This window comes from Bombina bombina, chromosome 9, assembly GCF_027579735.1.
Source record: "Bombina bombina isolate aBomBom1 chromosome 9, aBomBom1.pri, whole genome shotgun sequence".
Classification (NCBI taxonomy): domain Eukaryota; kingdom Metazoa; phylum Chordata; class Amphibia; order Anura; family Bombinatoridae; genus Bombina; species Bombina bombina.
The window spans coordinates 27,194,271-27,209,851 of NC_069507.1; positions in this window are offsets into that span (position 1 = coordinate 27,194,271).

Here is a 15,581-nt window from a genome sequence, read left to right on the forward strand (position 1 = left end):
CACAGTTTTGTAACATTTTATTTAAAAAAAGAAGAAAGCAAAGTTGTTGGAGTTTTTTACACAAAAATAAAATTATTGTCCTTTGCACTTTTGCAATATTTTATATTAAATGTGAGTTCCATTTTTTTTCAGTAGTCATTAGATCAGGGCCCCCAAAGTACTGGTCAGCTGGCCATTTCTACAGGAATTGCTCACAAGGATTCAGGGACATTTCCTGGAAGGCAGCGGCATCTGGGCCTGGCCATAGCCGTTGCTATCTTAAGGCCTTAGGGGCACACTGGCAATATATTAAATAAAAAGTTTTCCCTGGTGGTTCAATGACGGCTTAAAACCATTAAAAATTAACCCCTGGTGGTCCGGTGGAGGAGAAGTCTGCACCTCTATTGGATGTAACCCAGGAAACTGCTCCCTCATGGTGCTGTCGCTTAGCATGAGTCAGAACGCAGTCTCCGATCTGACTCTCATCACCGCCAGCCAGCCGGTATGTGCGATTAGTATGGTCTGCACCAGCCAGAGGTACCAATCGCTGCCCCACCAGACTACCAGGGATTCATTTTTAAAGGTTTTACCCCTCATTGGACCACCAGAGATTTATCCCCCTCCCTGCAAAAAAAAGTAAGCAGGAGAAGGGGCAAACTGTTTTTTCTTTTTAATTAATTATTAATTAATTAATTATCTCCTTTAGCTTGCATTGTACAAAGTGCTGTCAAGAGAGGAGATGAAAAACAGCAAATTACATTTGGCAGGAGACAACCTTCTCTGACCCTGTAATACTTCATAATGTCAGTTTTTAAATCTAAAAGTAAAGTTGATGCTGACAGAGGAAATTTCAAGAGAGGTGGACAAGTGATTATTTTTTGTGGAGTTTAATAAGACTGCTAGTTGTCTCATCTGCAATAAAAGAGTTGTTGTTCTTACAGATTATAACTTTAAAGTGATGGTAAATCCAAGCGTTTAACAAACTCTACAGTTTACCATCACAAAAATCAAGGGGAGTTTCATTGATCAAACTTGTACAAAAGGGTGCTAAACTCACCTTTTCTGTGCTGTTACACAGCCCTAAATTTAGCGGTTCTGGACGGCCACGGCACAACGATCTTCTACCAGTGAGGTTTCACATCTGAACCAATAGCGGTGTGTGTCAACTGACAGGTTTCTGTATGCACGCACAGCTATTGGTTCAGAGGTGCAAGCGGCACCTCGTTGGTAGAAGATCGTTGTGTCGTGGGTGGCTAGAACCACTGAATTTAGTGCTGTACAAGGTTGATCAATGAAACTCTCCTTGATTTTTAATGATGGTAAATCGTAGCATTTGTTAAACACTTGGATTTACCATCACTTTTATCGCATTATACTACTAAACATACTGATCAGTAGTCAAAGTATAAGGCAGCTGGAAGGGAGAGGCATATTGCCCAACTTCAGAAAGACCTGTACATGCAGCAAAATCTCTTCAAGAGTACAAAAAGTAATATGATGCCGCAGTTGAGTCAAGCTATGTGGTAAGTGAGAAGGTTGCAAAGGCAGGGAAGACATTTACTGAAGGATCAATTCTTAGGGTGTAGATTTACCAAGCAGCGGATACTGCTATCTACCCCCGTACTTTCCGGCTTGCCGGAAATGTAAGTTAAGAAGCAGCGGTCATAAGACCGCCGCTCCTTAATTCGTCCGCTACCTCTGAGGTGGCGGACAACAATCAGCTCGATCGGATACAATCGGGTTGATTGACACCCCCTACTAGCGGCTGATTGGCCACGAATATGCAGGGGGCGGCATTGCTCAAGCATTTCACTAGAAATACTTGTGCAATAATAAATGCAGACAGCGTATGCTGTCGGCATTTATCGATGTCCAACCGCACATTGATAAATCTACCCCTTAAAGACATCATGGTGAGCAAGCACTAACTAGCACTGTATATAGTGCAATTTTGTTTTTGAAGTTTGAAATTTTGCAAGTGGCCTCCATGGGAGAAGAAAACTTGTCCAGTGGCACCCAGGTAATTTGAGCTTGAGAGCCCTGCATTAGATATTCATCATTATTTCCAATCGCTATAATTTAAAAATTCAGAAAAATAAACACATAACAAACAATAGTTAGATGATACAGAACATTTATTTGCAGTTAAAGGGACAGTCGACTCCAAAAATTGTATTGTTTAAAAAGATAGATAACCTCTTTATTACCCATTTTCCAGTTTTGCATAACCAACACAATTATATTAATATAATACACTTTTTACCTCTGTGATTACCTTGTATCTAAGCCTCTTTTGATAGCCCCCTTATCACATGACTATTTATTTATTATCTATTGACTTGTATTTTAGCCAACGAGTGCAGTGTCATCCACAACCCATAGGCGTGAGCACAATCTATATTGCCCATATGAACTAGCAGTCTCTTGTTGTGAAAAGCAAATCAAAAGCTTGTGATAAGAGGCTGTCTGTAGTCACTTAGAAACAGGCACAATTTTAGAGGTTTAAATGTTATAAAGTATATTAATATAAGAGTGTTGGTTGTGTAAAGCTGGGGAATGGGAAGTAAAGGGGTTATCTATATTTTTAAACAATAACAATTTTGGTGTTGACTGTCCCTTTAAGCACTGAATTACAAAAGATTTGCATACAAATTAATGTTTTATTTTATCTTTTTTTTTTTTTATTGTTTTGCAGTTCAAGGACCCAACCCTAAAAAGTATGTTAAGCTTAAACATTTTATGGATAAATAAAGAGACAGTAAAAACAGTAAAGAGACAGTAAACTTTCTTCTTTAATTAAATCTACGTAATTCTCTTGGTATCCTTTGAAAAGCATACCTAGGTAGGCTCAGATGCAGCATTATACCACTGGGAGCTAGCTGCAGATTGGTGACTACACATATGTCTGTTGTCATTGACTCATCGGATGCGTTCAGCTTGCTCCGAAAAGTGCACTTCTGCTCTTGAACTGACTATAACGTGTTTATTTTTATTTATTTGTATATAAAAATGTACTTTATTCATTCTGGATCCCATATGGTTTACATGCTGAGTGGAATTTACGCATGTTTTGTTTAATATTTGACTTTGTTGACTTTATAGGTTTATTTCTTCTCATACCTTAAACGTTAAAAATAATGAAAACTGGGACTTTACTTGGAGTGCAAACAACTCTTTATTAATGGTCAATATTACTGGACAAATCTGCAATCAAACATTCTTCACTTTCCTGGATATAAAAGTCATCATTATCTCAGCTATCAAACAACATTATAAAAGCTTCCTCATTGTTCAAAAGAAAAAGCAAAATAATCATCTGTTTCTATAAATATGACTATAGACAGTTTTCATGTTTGTACTATAATCATAAAGCAATTGTATTGCATTGTACTCTCCCTTAAAGGGACATGAAACCAACATTTGTCTTTCATGTTTCAGCAGAATACCATTTTATATAACATTCTAATTTACTTCTATTATTTTTTGCTTCATTCTTCAGATATCCTTTGTTGAAAAAATAGCAATGCACATAGGTGAGCCAATCACACTAGGCATCTATGTGCAGCCACCTATCAGCAGCTACTGAGCGTATTTATATATGCTTTTCAATAACGGATATCAAGAGAATTAAGCAAATTAGATAATAGAAGTAAATTGGAAAGTTGTTTAAATTTGCGTGCTCTTTCTCAATCGTGAAAGAAAAAAATTGTGTTTCATGTCCCTTTAATAAAAATATATATTATAAATCTACATTTTATGATAAGGATTTTTGTTCTCTGGGGTTAAAAGAAGAAAAAAAAGACTATAATACAAAGCTAAACGTAGAAACAGATAAGAGAAGACCTTGTGTTTTACTTTTCATCCATAAACCTAATACAACTAAATATATTTAATCTCAGTATGGAAGATATTCAGCTTGAAAAAACCCAGCAACATTCAACCTGTTACTGTAGAAGTTTGTCTCACTTCACTGCTTCATCTGGTTAGGACAGGCAGTTCGGTGTATGTACAATATCTCATCACTTGTAGCTCCAAGATCACGATCATAGAATTGTGCAGGTTGAATAACTGCACTTTTTCAAAAGTCTAATATAAAAGGAACTATTTTCTGTGGTTTAAAACAATCTGATTAGATTTACTGTGGGGGAAAAAAATCATTTTTGTCAGATTAAATCAACTTGAAAAGCTGAGATGCAGAAAGGTACAGAGATGTACGTTGTGTGCAAACTCTCATCGTGTCTCAGCATTGAGTATTCACGCAGATTGTTTATTAGACTATTCACTTGTCAGAACTCTTTAAAAGTAGAACAAACCCATTTGGATCGCAGATTAAGGGCCAGATTATGAGAGACGCGCAAAAATGCGCTTTGGCAAAGGCGATATTTGCACTGCTCTCAGTAATACAAGCGCACGCAAATGTGCGCTGGTAATACAAATTAGCTGCAATGCAAAAGCGACCTTGGGCGCCATGTACTAAGCTTCGAAGTGACCGTCCGTCTGTATTTCCGCGTCAAAATTCGCTCATGATCTGCATCTCGTATTTACCAATCTGCGATCGAATATAAAAACCACTATTTTTCACCAGCTATCATAATTTTACGCAACTGATCGTTCCTAAGCCTTTTTCCACTTACTACATGTTCGATCGCACGTAAATTCGATTTCATCGGAAATTATGAATGTTACAACTAATCCGCCCGCTCCAACTTTCACTGTAACTTCGCGTGATTTGCTTTGCGACCATTTAGGTAGCGAATACAATAGAAAACTATAGGGCGTATCAACCTTACCCCAGGTTGAAGTACTTAAGTGAAAGGACTAGACTACTATTGTATCATTATTGGTTTTTGGATCACTGAATGAAGATGGAGACACTTTTACACATGTTTCTTTTCCGATTGATTCAATTACGAGGAAGAAGGGCTATACAGGCACCGGTTGACAACTTGCAAAGAAGGAGAGGTAGAAGAATCAGAGTCCCTAGAGTTTTCCTTCCACGTATGGGTTTGGAAGGCATTTCTGATCGGGAGATTATCCAGAGATTCCGTTTGGACAGAGAAGCTATTATGGAACTTTATAATGAAATAGCAGAATACCTTGAGTCTATGACAGCACGTCCACACGCCATACCCGGACTATTAAAACTGTTGGCAGCCTTACATTTTTTTGCCACCGGTTCATTCCAAGCTGTGTCTAGTGTTATAATTGGCATCAGCCAGTCTGCTTTTTCGAGGCACTTAACCAAAGTAATTGATGCATTGATGGTCGTCTTTCCAAGGTACGTGTGCCTTCCATCGACTCCTGAAGATTTGCAATCTGTGAAGTCCAATTTTTATAGAATGCCCAATGTCCTTGGAGCCATCGATTGCACCCATGTTGCAGTCAAACCATCACGAGAACGTGAGGAAGTTTTCAGGAACCGAAAACAGTACCATTCCCTCAATGTTCAGATGGTGTGTGACCATAACATGAAAATAATCAGTGTCCGTTCTAACTTCCCTGGATCCTGTCATGATTCCTATATCTTGCGTCAGTCTGGGTTATATCGGAAGTTTGAGGAGGGAGAGATGCCTGAAGGATGGCTATTAGGTAATTATATTTTTTTGTTGTTATGTAAAATAGAGTATTATTTTTATTGTAAAATTTCGTTAATGTTATGGAGTTTGATGATATATGTAACTCAAAAACATAGTTAATTCTCTTTAAAATTATCATCATTATCATATTATAAATGTTAATCATTATTTATTTATTTATTTTCATAGGGGACGCTGGTTATTTCAGTAGAGAATGGTCACAAATTTTTTCCCAAATAAACTTCTTACGAGCACCGGGGGTTTGCTTGACTTGACTACCATAAATATTGTCATCATATTCGAGTACTAGATCAACAAGTACAACATTCTGTTGATGAGAGAAATTAGAGTTGCGAGTCTTCTTAGAAGTAGCTGAATCTCCGGAGCAAGCCATCTTCTCAAAGTGAATACCGAAAAGTAAATAAACAATATTCTAAGATTTCTGGGAAAATGCACATTCTTATACATGTCAGCAGCCAGACGTTGCCGCTTGTCTGACGATAATGACACCTAGATGGTCACATGGGTGAAGAACTAAACCAATTAGGTCACAGACTGCTTCGTAACTTTGCTCTTTCGCGCCGAACGAAGCTTCAAAGTTATCAATAATCCGATTGTCTTCGAGACTCAATAGACGCGAAATTTTACGGCTTGGTTTTTAGAACATTCATGTAACTAAGTTCTTTCCGCATGGTGCGAATGCCGGCGGGTTAATTCGATACGGTCTGTGCGAAAAATTTGACGCCTTAGTACATGGCGCCCCTTGTGTTCACATTGCATGCAAGCTTTGTGCTCACGAGAGCGCGATTCCATAGATTCCATTAGGAGACACAGCTGAAAACCTAGAGCAGCGAAGGGGATAAATCCTGCAGAGATGGGCAGCAAAGCTGAAATATATATATATACAGTATATGCTTATATACATATATATTTATATGTGCATACACAGTTAACACATTGATATATATGTATATACGCATATACCTATATATTTACACGAATAACACAGTCCTCGTTTTTCTAACACCCTTTACCCGCTAACTTTAACCTCTTATAACTGCTTTGTGCAGTTATTTTTATAAAAATTAAAGATGGTCATATTTTTTTATTTTTATTAATGATATACAGACTTAAATTTGGGGGCTTAAATTTGTGTACTTTATTATAATTCATCCAGTAAAACAGCTTTGTATTTGTTACTCTATATTTAGAAACACAGCCCGAGGCTGTATATACCAGTCATTATTTACACTGCAAACATCTCTTAAAGGAACGTTAAAGGGATATTGAAATACATTTTGTATTTGTGTATTAGATATTATTCACCACAGCTAGCCCAGGGAGACTTCACCAATGGAGCCCATTTAAAGGGACATTTAACACTTTTTTGCGTTGGTGTAAAGATTCAGATTGCGTTTTGTCCCACGCTCACTAGACTGGTCAAAAAGCAAATTCTGTAAGCTCGGTTTTCAAAATGCTGCAAGTTACCTAAACTGTTTGATTTGCAGCACTTGCAGGTTACAGAATTTGCTTTTTGGCTTTTCTAGGGAGCGCGTGGCAAAGCACAGATGCTGCCCAAAAGAAAGATGGGATTCATGTTCATTTAAATAAATAAAACCAACACTGTCTGGCTGTAAGTTTACTGCTGCTGTTCATGGTACCTTTTACACAATACCTCTCGCAAAAAATATTCCAAGGACTTTCAAGCTATGGGCTGTGTTGCAGACTAGAATGTAAGTTTTTCCAAATTTCTAATAGCTTAATGTAATATCTGTCTTCTTTAACCCCTAAGTACCCCTCTCTGACAATTAATGGGTTAATGAATATTTATATACAGATGTAGGCAATCGTGTGAATAGACATGTGCATGGCGAAAAAATTTGGTTCGGATCGATTCGTATTTTTTAGAATTTCGGTTCGGAGCGATTCGAATTCGGAAAAATTTGAATCAATTCGGTTCGGATTTGTTTCGGATTCATTCGGATTCGAATAAATTCGGTTCGGATTTGTTTCGGATTCATTCGGATTAGAATAAATTTGGCTGGATTCGGTTCGATTCGGAATTTCGGTAAGTGTTAGGTGGGATTAGACTAGTATTATGTACTGTACATTAGGTGTAACCCATAGCAGAGTGATATAACCTAATATACTGTACAATGCTAGTGTAAATCCATGGCCATCCGAATCTACCGAAAAAATTCGAAGTTATTCGGATTTATTCGGTAGATTCAGCACTATTTTAATTCGGAGATTCAGTTCGATCCGAATTACTGAATCGAACCGAATCGCACATGTCTACTTGTGAATAGTAGAGTCTATGAGGCCAAATATCAAGCTCCGGATGGAGCTTGATGCCCCTGTTTCCGTGCGAGTCTTCAAGCTCGCCATTAACAGCAGTTATGAAGCAGCGGTCTTAAGACCGCTGCTCCATAACTGGTCCACCTTCTCTGAGGCTGCGGACATCAATCCACCCAATCATACGATCGGGCTGATTGACAACCCCTGCTAGCGGCTGAATCTGCAGGGGGCGGCATTGCACAAGCCGGCATTGCACAAGCAGTTCATATTATCGATGTGCGGCAGACATGATACGCTACTACTCTTACTGGCATTATGAGCTGCCATATTAATATCTGTTTTCTTTAACCCCTAAATCCCCTCTCTGACAAATAATGGGTTAATTAATATTTATATACAGATCTTGTGAATCATAGAGTCTATGGCCCCAATTTATCAAGGTCTGTCGGACCTGATCCAAAAGTGCGGATCAGGTCCGACAGACCTCGCTGAATACGGCGAGCAATATGCTCGCCGTATTCAGCATTGCACCAGCAGCTCACAAGAGCTGCTGGTGCAACGCCACCCCCTGCAGACTCGCGGCCAATAGGCCGCCAGAAGGGGGGTGTCAATCTACCCGATCGTACTCGATCGGGTTGATTTCCGGCGATGTCTGTCCGCCTGCTCAGAGCAGGCAGACAGGTTATGGAGCAGCGGTCTTCGTGACCGCTGCTTCATAACTTCTGTTTCTGGAGAGTCTGCAGGCTCATCAGAAACACGGGGCATCAAGCTCCATTTGGAGCTTGATAAATATGCCCCTATGTCTGGTTATCATGTGCCCCTTTCAGGCAGAATGAGCTGCCATATTAATATTGTTTTTGTGTGACTCAGGGGAAGCCTCACCCTTCCCACTATCAGGTATTGCACCTATCTCAGCGATGAAGCAATACTTTCACTATGTGTCGTTCTGTTCCGCAGCACAAGGCTACAAGGAACATGTTTAAACATGGCGCCCTGGACCTTACATTTTTTTAAAGCATATTTAGCTGGTTAATCCTCCAGTGGCATCGCAAATATCCACACTGGGCCCCTCACGTGACATGAGTGGGAAGCACTTTCTGAAACAGGTTTAACGTTTATCACATTTTACAACGGTGATATTAAGCAGTGAACTTTGTTTTTTTCATCAGATCTAATTATTTTGCAAACGATAAAAGTATTTGTACTCTCTTCTCCAGATTGCACTATAAGTAAGCACTTGCATTGTTACTGTACTGCCCAGAGTCTATACAGGAAGGCTGATGGTTTAGGGCCTAATTTTTAAAAACACACCAGCTTAAAGTGAAATCATAGTGCTGACCTCAAAGGGGCTGACCTCTCTGCATTCTCTAAGAAAAGGTAATGAACCTGGAAGTCCAAAAAATGTGAGAGCTGCCTCCCATATAAAGTAATGAGACTCTCTGTGATATATAATCTCACAGGGAAGGTAAAAAGTGGAGCACCCAGCACTAATATAAATTCTCAGTTTGCAGCAAATACAAATGAAACTGAAATGTTTTCACTGCAGTTTAACTTGTATTTGCTTCTAGTTTAGTTCACATTGCTTTTCCCAGTCGGTTAAATAAGTGTATTGGGAAATTTGAGCAAATTTTACCTGCATACAGCAGGAGAAATAAATTAGTGAGATATATAGGTGTAAAATGCTTAGAGTTTATAAAGAGATTTATTTCAAATAGGAACAATGCAATGTGATGTAACTTTCAGAATATACACAGAAACAAAAAAGTATGTTTCTAGTTTATTAAAATAAAGAAAAAAACACCATTAAAGGGACATTATAGTAAAAAAAAGAGAATACAATTTTAAAACTAGTGACCCTGCACCTCTATCACCTAGATTACAAGTTTTGCACTATAGAGGGTGCAAAACGAACGCAACAAAAGTTGCGTTATTTCACCCTCCATAGCGCTGCCATTACAAGTTTTTGAAAAGCTGCCTTTTGCGTGCAATATGGTGCCGAAGACCTCCATACCGCACAAAATTCAAGGGCTACTTTGACGTGCTCGTGCACACTTTCCCCATATACATCAATGAGGAGAGCGTGTTAGAAAATAAACTAACACCTGAAGCGTGGAATGGCAATCGCCGTAACTCAACCCCATTGATATCTATGGGGGAAAAAACACCCTAGCATAAACCCCTAATCTGCCGCCCCCAACATTGCTGACACCTAAATAAAGTTATTAACCCCTAATCTTCCACTCCCGACATCGCCACCACCTAAATAAAGTTATTAACCCCAATTCTGCCGCTCCCCAACATCAATGCCACTATAATAAATTTATTAACCCCTATTCCCCCGCACCCCATTATCGCCCACACTATAATAAAGATATTAACCCCTATTCCGCCGCTCCATGAGATCGCCGCCACTAAATAAAGTTATTAACCCCTAAACCTCTGGCCTCGCACATCACCGCCACTAAATAAACCTATTAACCCCTAAACCGCCAGCCCCCCACTTCACAAAAAACTAAACTATTAACCCCTAAACCTAACCCTGAACTTTATAATCTCACCAGCATGATGGTGTGCCAGAGACATTAGCACAAATGAAAGGAATATATACCACTTTGACTGCCCCCTCAAGGGTAGAGGATCTTTGTAACCCCTAATATCAGATGTATGTTTATTGACAACTTTTGGATTGTTGTAGATTGTGCCTTTATTAAGTTTTTGTTATGAAGAAAATTAATAAAAAACAAACATATTTAAAAAAAAAAAAAAATTACAATATCCCTTTCTTAAAATAAATAAAAACTTTACCTGTGAAATTAAAAAAACTAAGTTTAAACTATATATATATTAAACTAACATTACTATTATACTAAAATTGACATAACTACAAATTAAATAAACTAAATTACACATTAAAAAAAACTAACACTACTAAAAAATTTAAATTTACAATTACAAAAATAAAAAATACTAAATTACAAAAATAAAAAACACTAAATTACAAAAAATAACAAACATTAAATTATGAAAAATAAACGAAATTATCCAAAATAAAAACAATTACACCTAATCTAATAGCCCTATAAAAATAGAAAAGCTCCCCCCAAAAAATTAAAAAAAAACCTAGCCTACAATAAACTACCAATAGCCCTTAAAAGGACCTTTTGCAGGGCATTGCCCTAAAGAAATCAGCTTTTCCCTGTAAAAAAAATAAAAACTTTCACAGGTAAGTTTTTATTTATTTTAAGATAGGGATATTGTAATTTTAATATAAAGTTAGGGGGTTAATAGTTTAATTTAGTTTTTTTTGCGATGTGGGGGGCTGGCAGCTTAGGGGTTAATATGTTTATTTAGTGGCGGTGATGTTTGAGGTCAGAGGTTTAGGGGTTAATAACTTTATTTAGTGGGGCAGCGATGTCGGGGAGCGGCGGAATAGGGGTTAATATATTTATTATAATGTGGGCGATGTTGGGATGTGGGGGAATAGGGGTTAATAACTTTATTATAGTGTGGGCGATGTCGGGGAGCGGCAGAATAGGGGTTAATAAATCTTATTTAGGTGGCGGCGATGTCAGGAGCGGCAGATTAGGGGCTAATAAGTTTATTATAGTGTTTGCGATGCAGGAGGGCGGCGGTTTAGGGGTGGTTTATGGGTGTTAGTGTACTTTGTAACATTTTAGTTATGAGTTTTGTTTAACAGTTTTGTTGCGAAAAACTCATAACTACTGCTCTCAGATTGCAGAACGGATCGTGTCAGTATAGGCTGGAACGCTAGCATTTTAGCCTCACCGCACAACCTGTAATACCGGTGCTATGGAAATCCCATGCAAAAACTTTATTTTTTTTAGCGCAGGACTGACTTTGCGGTACAGGCTAAAATGCTTGCGGTATAGCTATACCAACAAGACTCGTAATGACTGCTTAACGGTTTTTACGCTGAAATGGCCATTTTTTTCAGCGTTAAAAATGGTACGCAAAACTTGTAATCTAGGTGTCAGTGTTTAGAGGAGTATTAAACCTATGTGTTTCTTTCATGATTCAGTTAGAACATACAATTTTAAAAACAACTTTTCAATTTACTGCTATTATTAAATTTGCTTCATTCTCGTGGTATGTTTTATTGAAGGAGCAGCAATGCCCTACTGGGAGTCATCTGAGTACATCAGATGAGCTAATGACAAAAGGCATACATGTGCAGCCAACAATTAGCAGCTAGCTCCCAGTAGTGCATTGCTGCTATTAAGCATACCTAGGTATGTTTGTTTACAAATGATACCAAGAGAATGAAGCAAATTAGATAATATAAATTAAGGGAAAGTTCTTTCAAATTGCATTATCTGTCTTAATCATTAATTTTTTTTACCCCCTGCAAAGAGGATAAACAACAGTTAAAGCAACTCTCAGGAGCTGCAGAGAACAGCTGGTTCCATGCAGGAACTGCACAGACCCAATCAGCAGGGCTTGTGGCATAACTCAGTAGTGAGACTAGTGGGTAAGCGCCAGTTTCTACCCTTTGCAGGGGTTAAACACATAGCAATACAAGGTCGCTAGTTTTAAAATGACGTGAATTAAAGCTTGCCTTTTTTTCTAAATATAATGGCCCATTAAAATCAAAGTTTGCATTGCATAACATCTTTCCCTACTGCAATTATAACATTACTGAAGTATGCATTCATTATTTATTTTGTTACTTTTTTCTGTTAAATACATTTACAAATTGTGTTTGTTCTACTTTCTCCCAGCGAGCCTTGGGTTAAAATTGCTATCTACATTTCTATGATTTAGTGTTTTCCTCTCCCTCGCCCAGTGTCTCTAGTCATTTGCTCTCTTAAGGTAAATTGTCAGTTTTGCATCAACAATCATAATGGGAAAAGCATTAGTTGCAATAGCAGTGGACATACTAGGTGCAAATATTCTTGTGTATATATAAAATTATAATTATTTTTAGCTATTTAAGATTAGAAAAATACACATTTAAACAAATGTTTAATAAATTATTATTAATTAAAATGTTATCAGTGCCAAACCACCTGAAGAGAAGATAGCAATCTCTTTCTATAATTTCACAAGTGCAAACAATTCATACCCATTTTTTATATATATGTATTTGTTTGTGATTGGTTAGCGAGGGTCCTTTTGTTCTGGGGGACAGAGAAATCAGTAAAATAAATACAATATAGTTATCTGACAAAATAAAGCTGCTTTATTCATTGCAGAATCATCCTTAGATATTAAGGTGCATTATTATGCATCTTATGTCCCTTTAAACAGCCTGGCACCGGCTGCAGGTGCCTTGTATGAAACCCAGGGCTGCAGCCCAGTATCTCTGACACAGAAATCACATTGGCAGCTAATACCTGTGTTCGGCAGCTAGTTTTACATTCAGGTTGGGGGCTCAGAAATAATGACCAGATGGGGAAGCATTAACTTACTGTATTACTGCTGAACAGACACATTAACTCCTAGAGCCGCTGTAATTGGTGCAGTTATGTTTCAGTGTTTGTCTTGGACACAGTTACCAGAGCACTGAAACATAATGTGTGTCTCACATCTAGCCCAGCGCATCAATGAGACTGAATCATATCAAGTTATAGTTCCTAAAGAAGAAAACAGTACCACGTGGTTTTTGTTTTGTTAAACACAAAATCAACTGCATCTTAGATAGAGAAAGAACCCATTTAGAACAGGGACTTCTCATGCCAAGAACTTTATACATAGATAGTTAGGCTGGGACACCCAGTGAAAGAGGCTGAGAAATCAGAAAGAGAAGACCCTCCCTCCCCCCTGCATATGGAAAGACCCATTACACAAATAGGAGTCAGCAGACTTGGGTCTACATCTGACACTTTGGGGCTTGGTTAGGAGTCTAAAAATCAACACAATGTTATTAAAAAATAATCAAAACTATACATTGTTATAAAAACTCTCCCAGATGGGCTATAAATGTATAATCTACAAAACATTTATGCAAAAAAAATCTAGTGTGCAGTGTCCCTTTAATTTAGTGTCCTTTTCATTTCTATGGGATTTTTGTAGATAAATAATTTGTGATCGACCCCATAGTTACCCAGAGCCAGCAGTGCAATAATTATGTGATATAACAATATAGAACATGTTATTTCTGTTTTAATTCACAAAGTTTATAAAAAAAAAAAAAAAGTCCGTCCATCACTAAAGAAAACAAATCACACCTGAGTGTGCAAAAGAGACTGAAGAGGCCAAAGAAAGGGATGGCAGGTTACTGCGAATAGCAACTCGATGAAACACTTCTTGTAACAAACTTATGGGAATCGGTTTTAGATTTCTGACTGTTGTGCTGCATACTGCGCCTGAGGAAGGAGGTTGTAACTGCAGAAACAGGAGGAACCAGCGCTAATTTCAGCTTGAAATCAATTGGCCCTTTTATGTATAGTTTTGTGAGTATTAGTTCAACCAATAAAAGGAAAGGGATTCATATCCGAGCTGTTGTTTATACATCTGGAGAAGCCTTTGATGAGTTTGTCTTTATTGGGATTTTATATAATCATTATCTGGCAACATTGCACTTTTATTATTATTTATTATTTTCCTTTATGTGATATATATATATATATATATATATAATTATATATTAAAAATACTTCCATATCATATCATGTGTAGCTTTCTTGTTTCTTGCAACTGTTCTGTGCGCCTTACATCTGTAATTATTATCTAGTAGAGAAGGCAGGACAAAAGAAAGGAAGGAATTAGCAGACATAAAAAAACTCTAGAGTATCTCAGCAATGCAGTATTGTGTTGTTAATTTGTGTTTTAAGTGTTGTAAAATTGATAATAATGGAAAAGTTAAACACCAATTTCCCTCATTCCAGGCATTTATTAGTAAATGGTAAATGTACCACTATTAACATATCGACTGCCAAACTGGTCTCTGAAGGGTGCAAATCTTTTTTGAGAGATAATCTTCCTAAAAAATGTTGCCTTGCATGCTCATGGTATCTTGGTATGCTTAATTAATATGTTTTTAAACACACACACACACACCAATGTCTATATTATCTGCAGTTTATAAGCCTTCATCTTTAGTTAATAAGCTTTTAAATTATTAAGAACTACACAGCAAAACTAAAAATAAAGTTGGGCGTGCTACAGTGTTTGTAGACGCTGTGTATAAAGGAAAAACGTATCATTGTGACAGTGTGTGCACTTACAGTAAAATGTTTGTCCCACGATACCTGCAACTGTGTCTTCCCAATGTAGTAACATGGCTGCACTTGCATGTACAGTGATCTGCTCCTTATGCCGCAGCATGCTGGGAATTGTAGTTCCCCAGACACAATCTAAGGGGATGAAGTAGGTCATTCTCTATGGTATCTTTAAAATTATAAAGAATACAGAATAGATGCAGGTAGACTATAAGCTCTTGGGAGCAGGGCCCTCTTCGTCCTGTACTAGATTTGTTTAGTATTTTATGTTTTTGTATCTTATGATAAATCCTTGTCATTGTATAGCCCTAGCTCTGTACCCAGCGCTATGGGATTTAGCGGCACTATACAAATAAATGATACTAATAATATAGAGAGAGGACATTTAGGGTTAGATGCATCTCTATTTTATTAAAAGGTGGAATAAACATTAATATTCACAAATGCATCATTTTTGTTATACTTTTAAACCAAAAAAGGTTTAACAAAATGTATTGCCTGAGGAAGCGACCAGCTTACGGTCGAGAAACGCGTTGCAGCGTTGGAA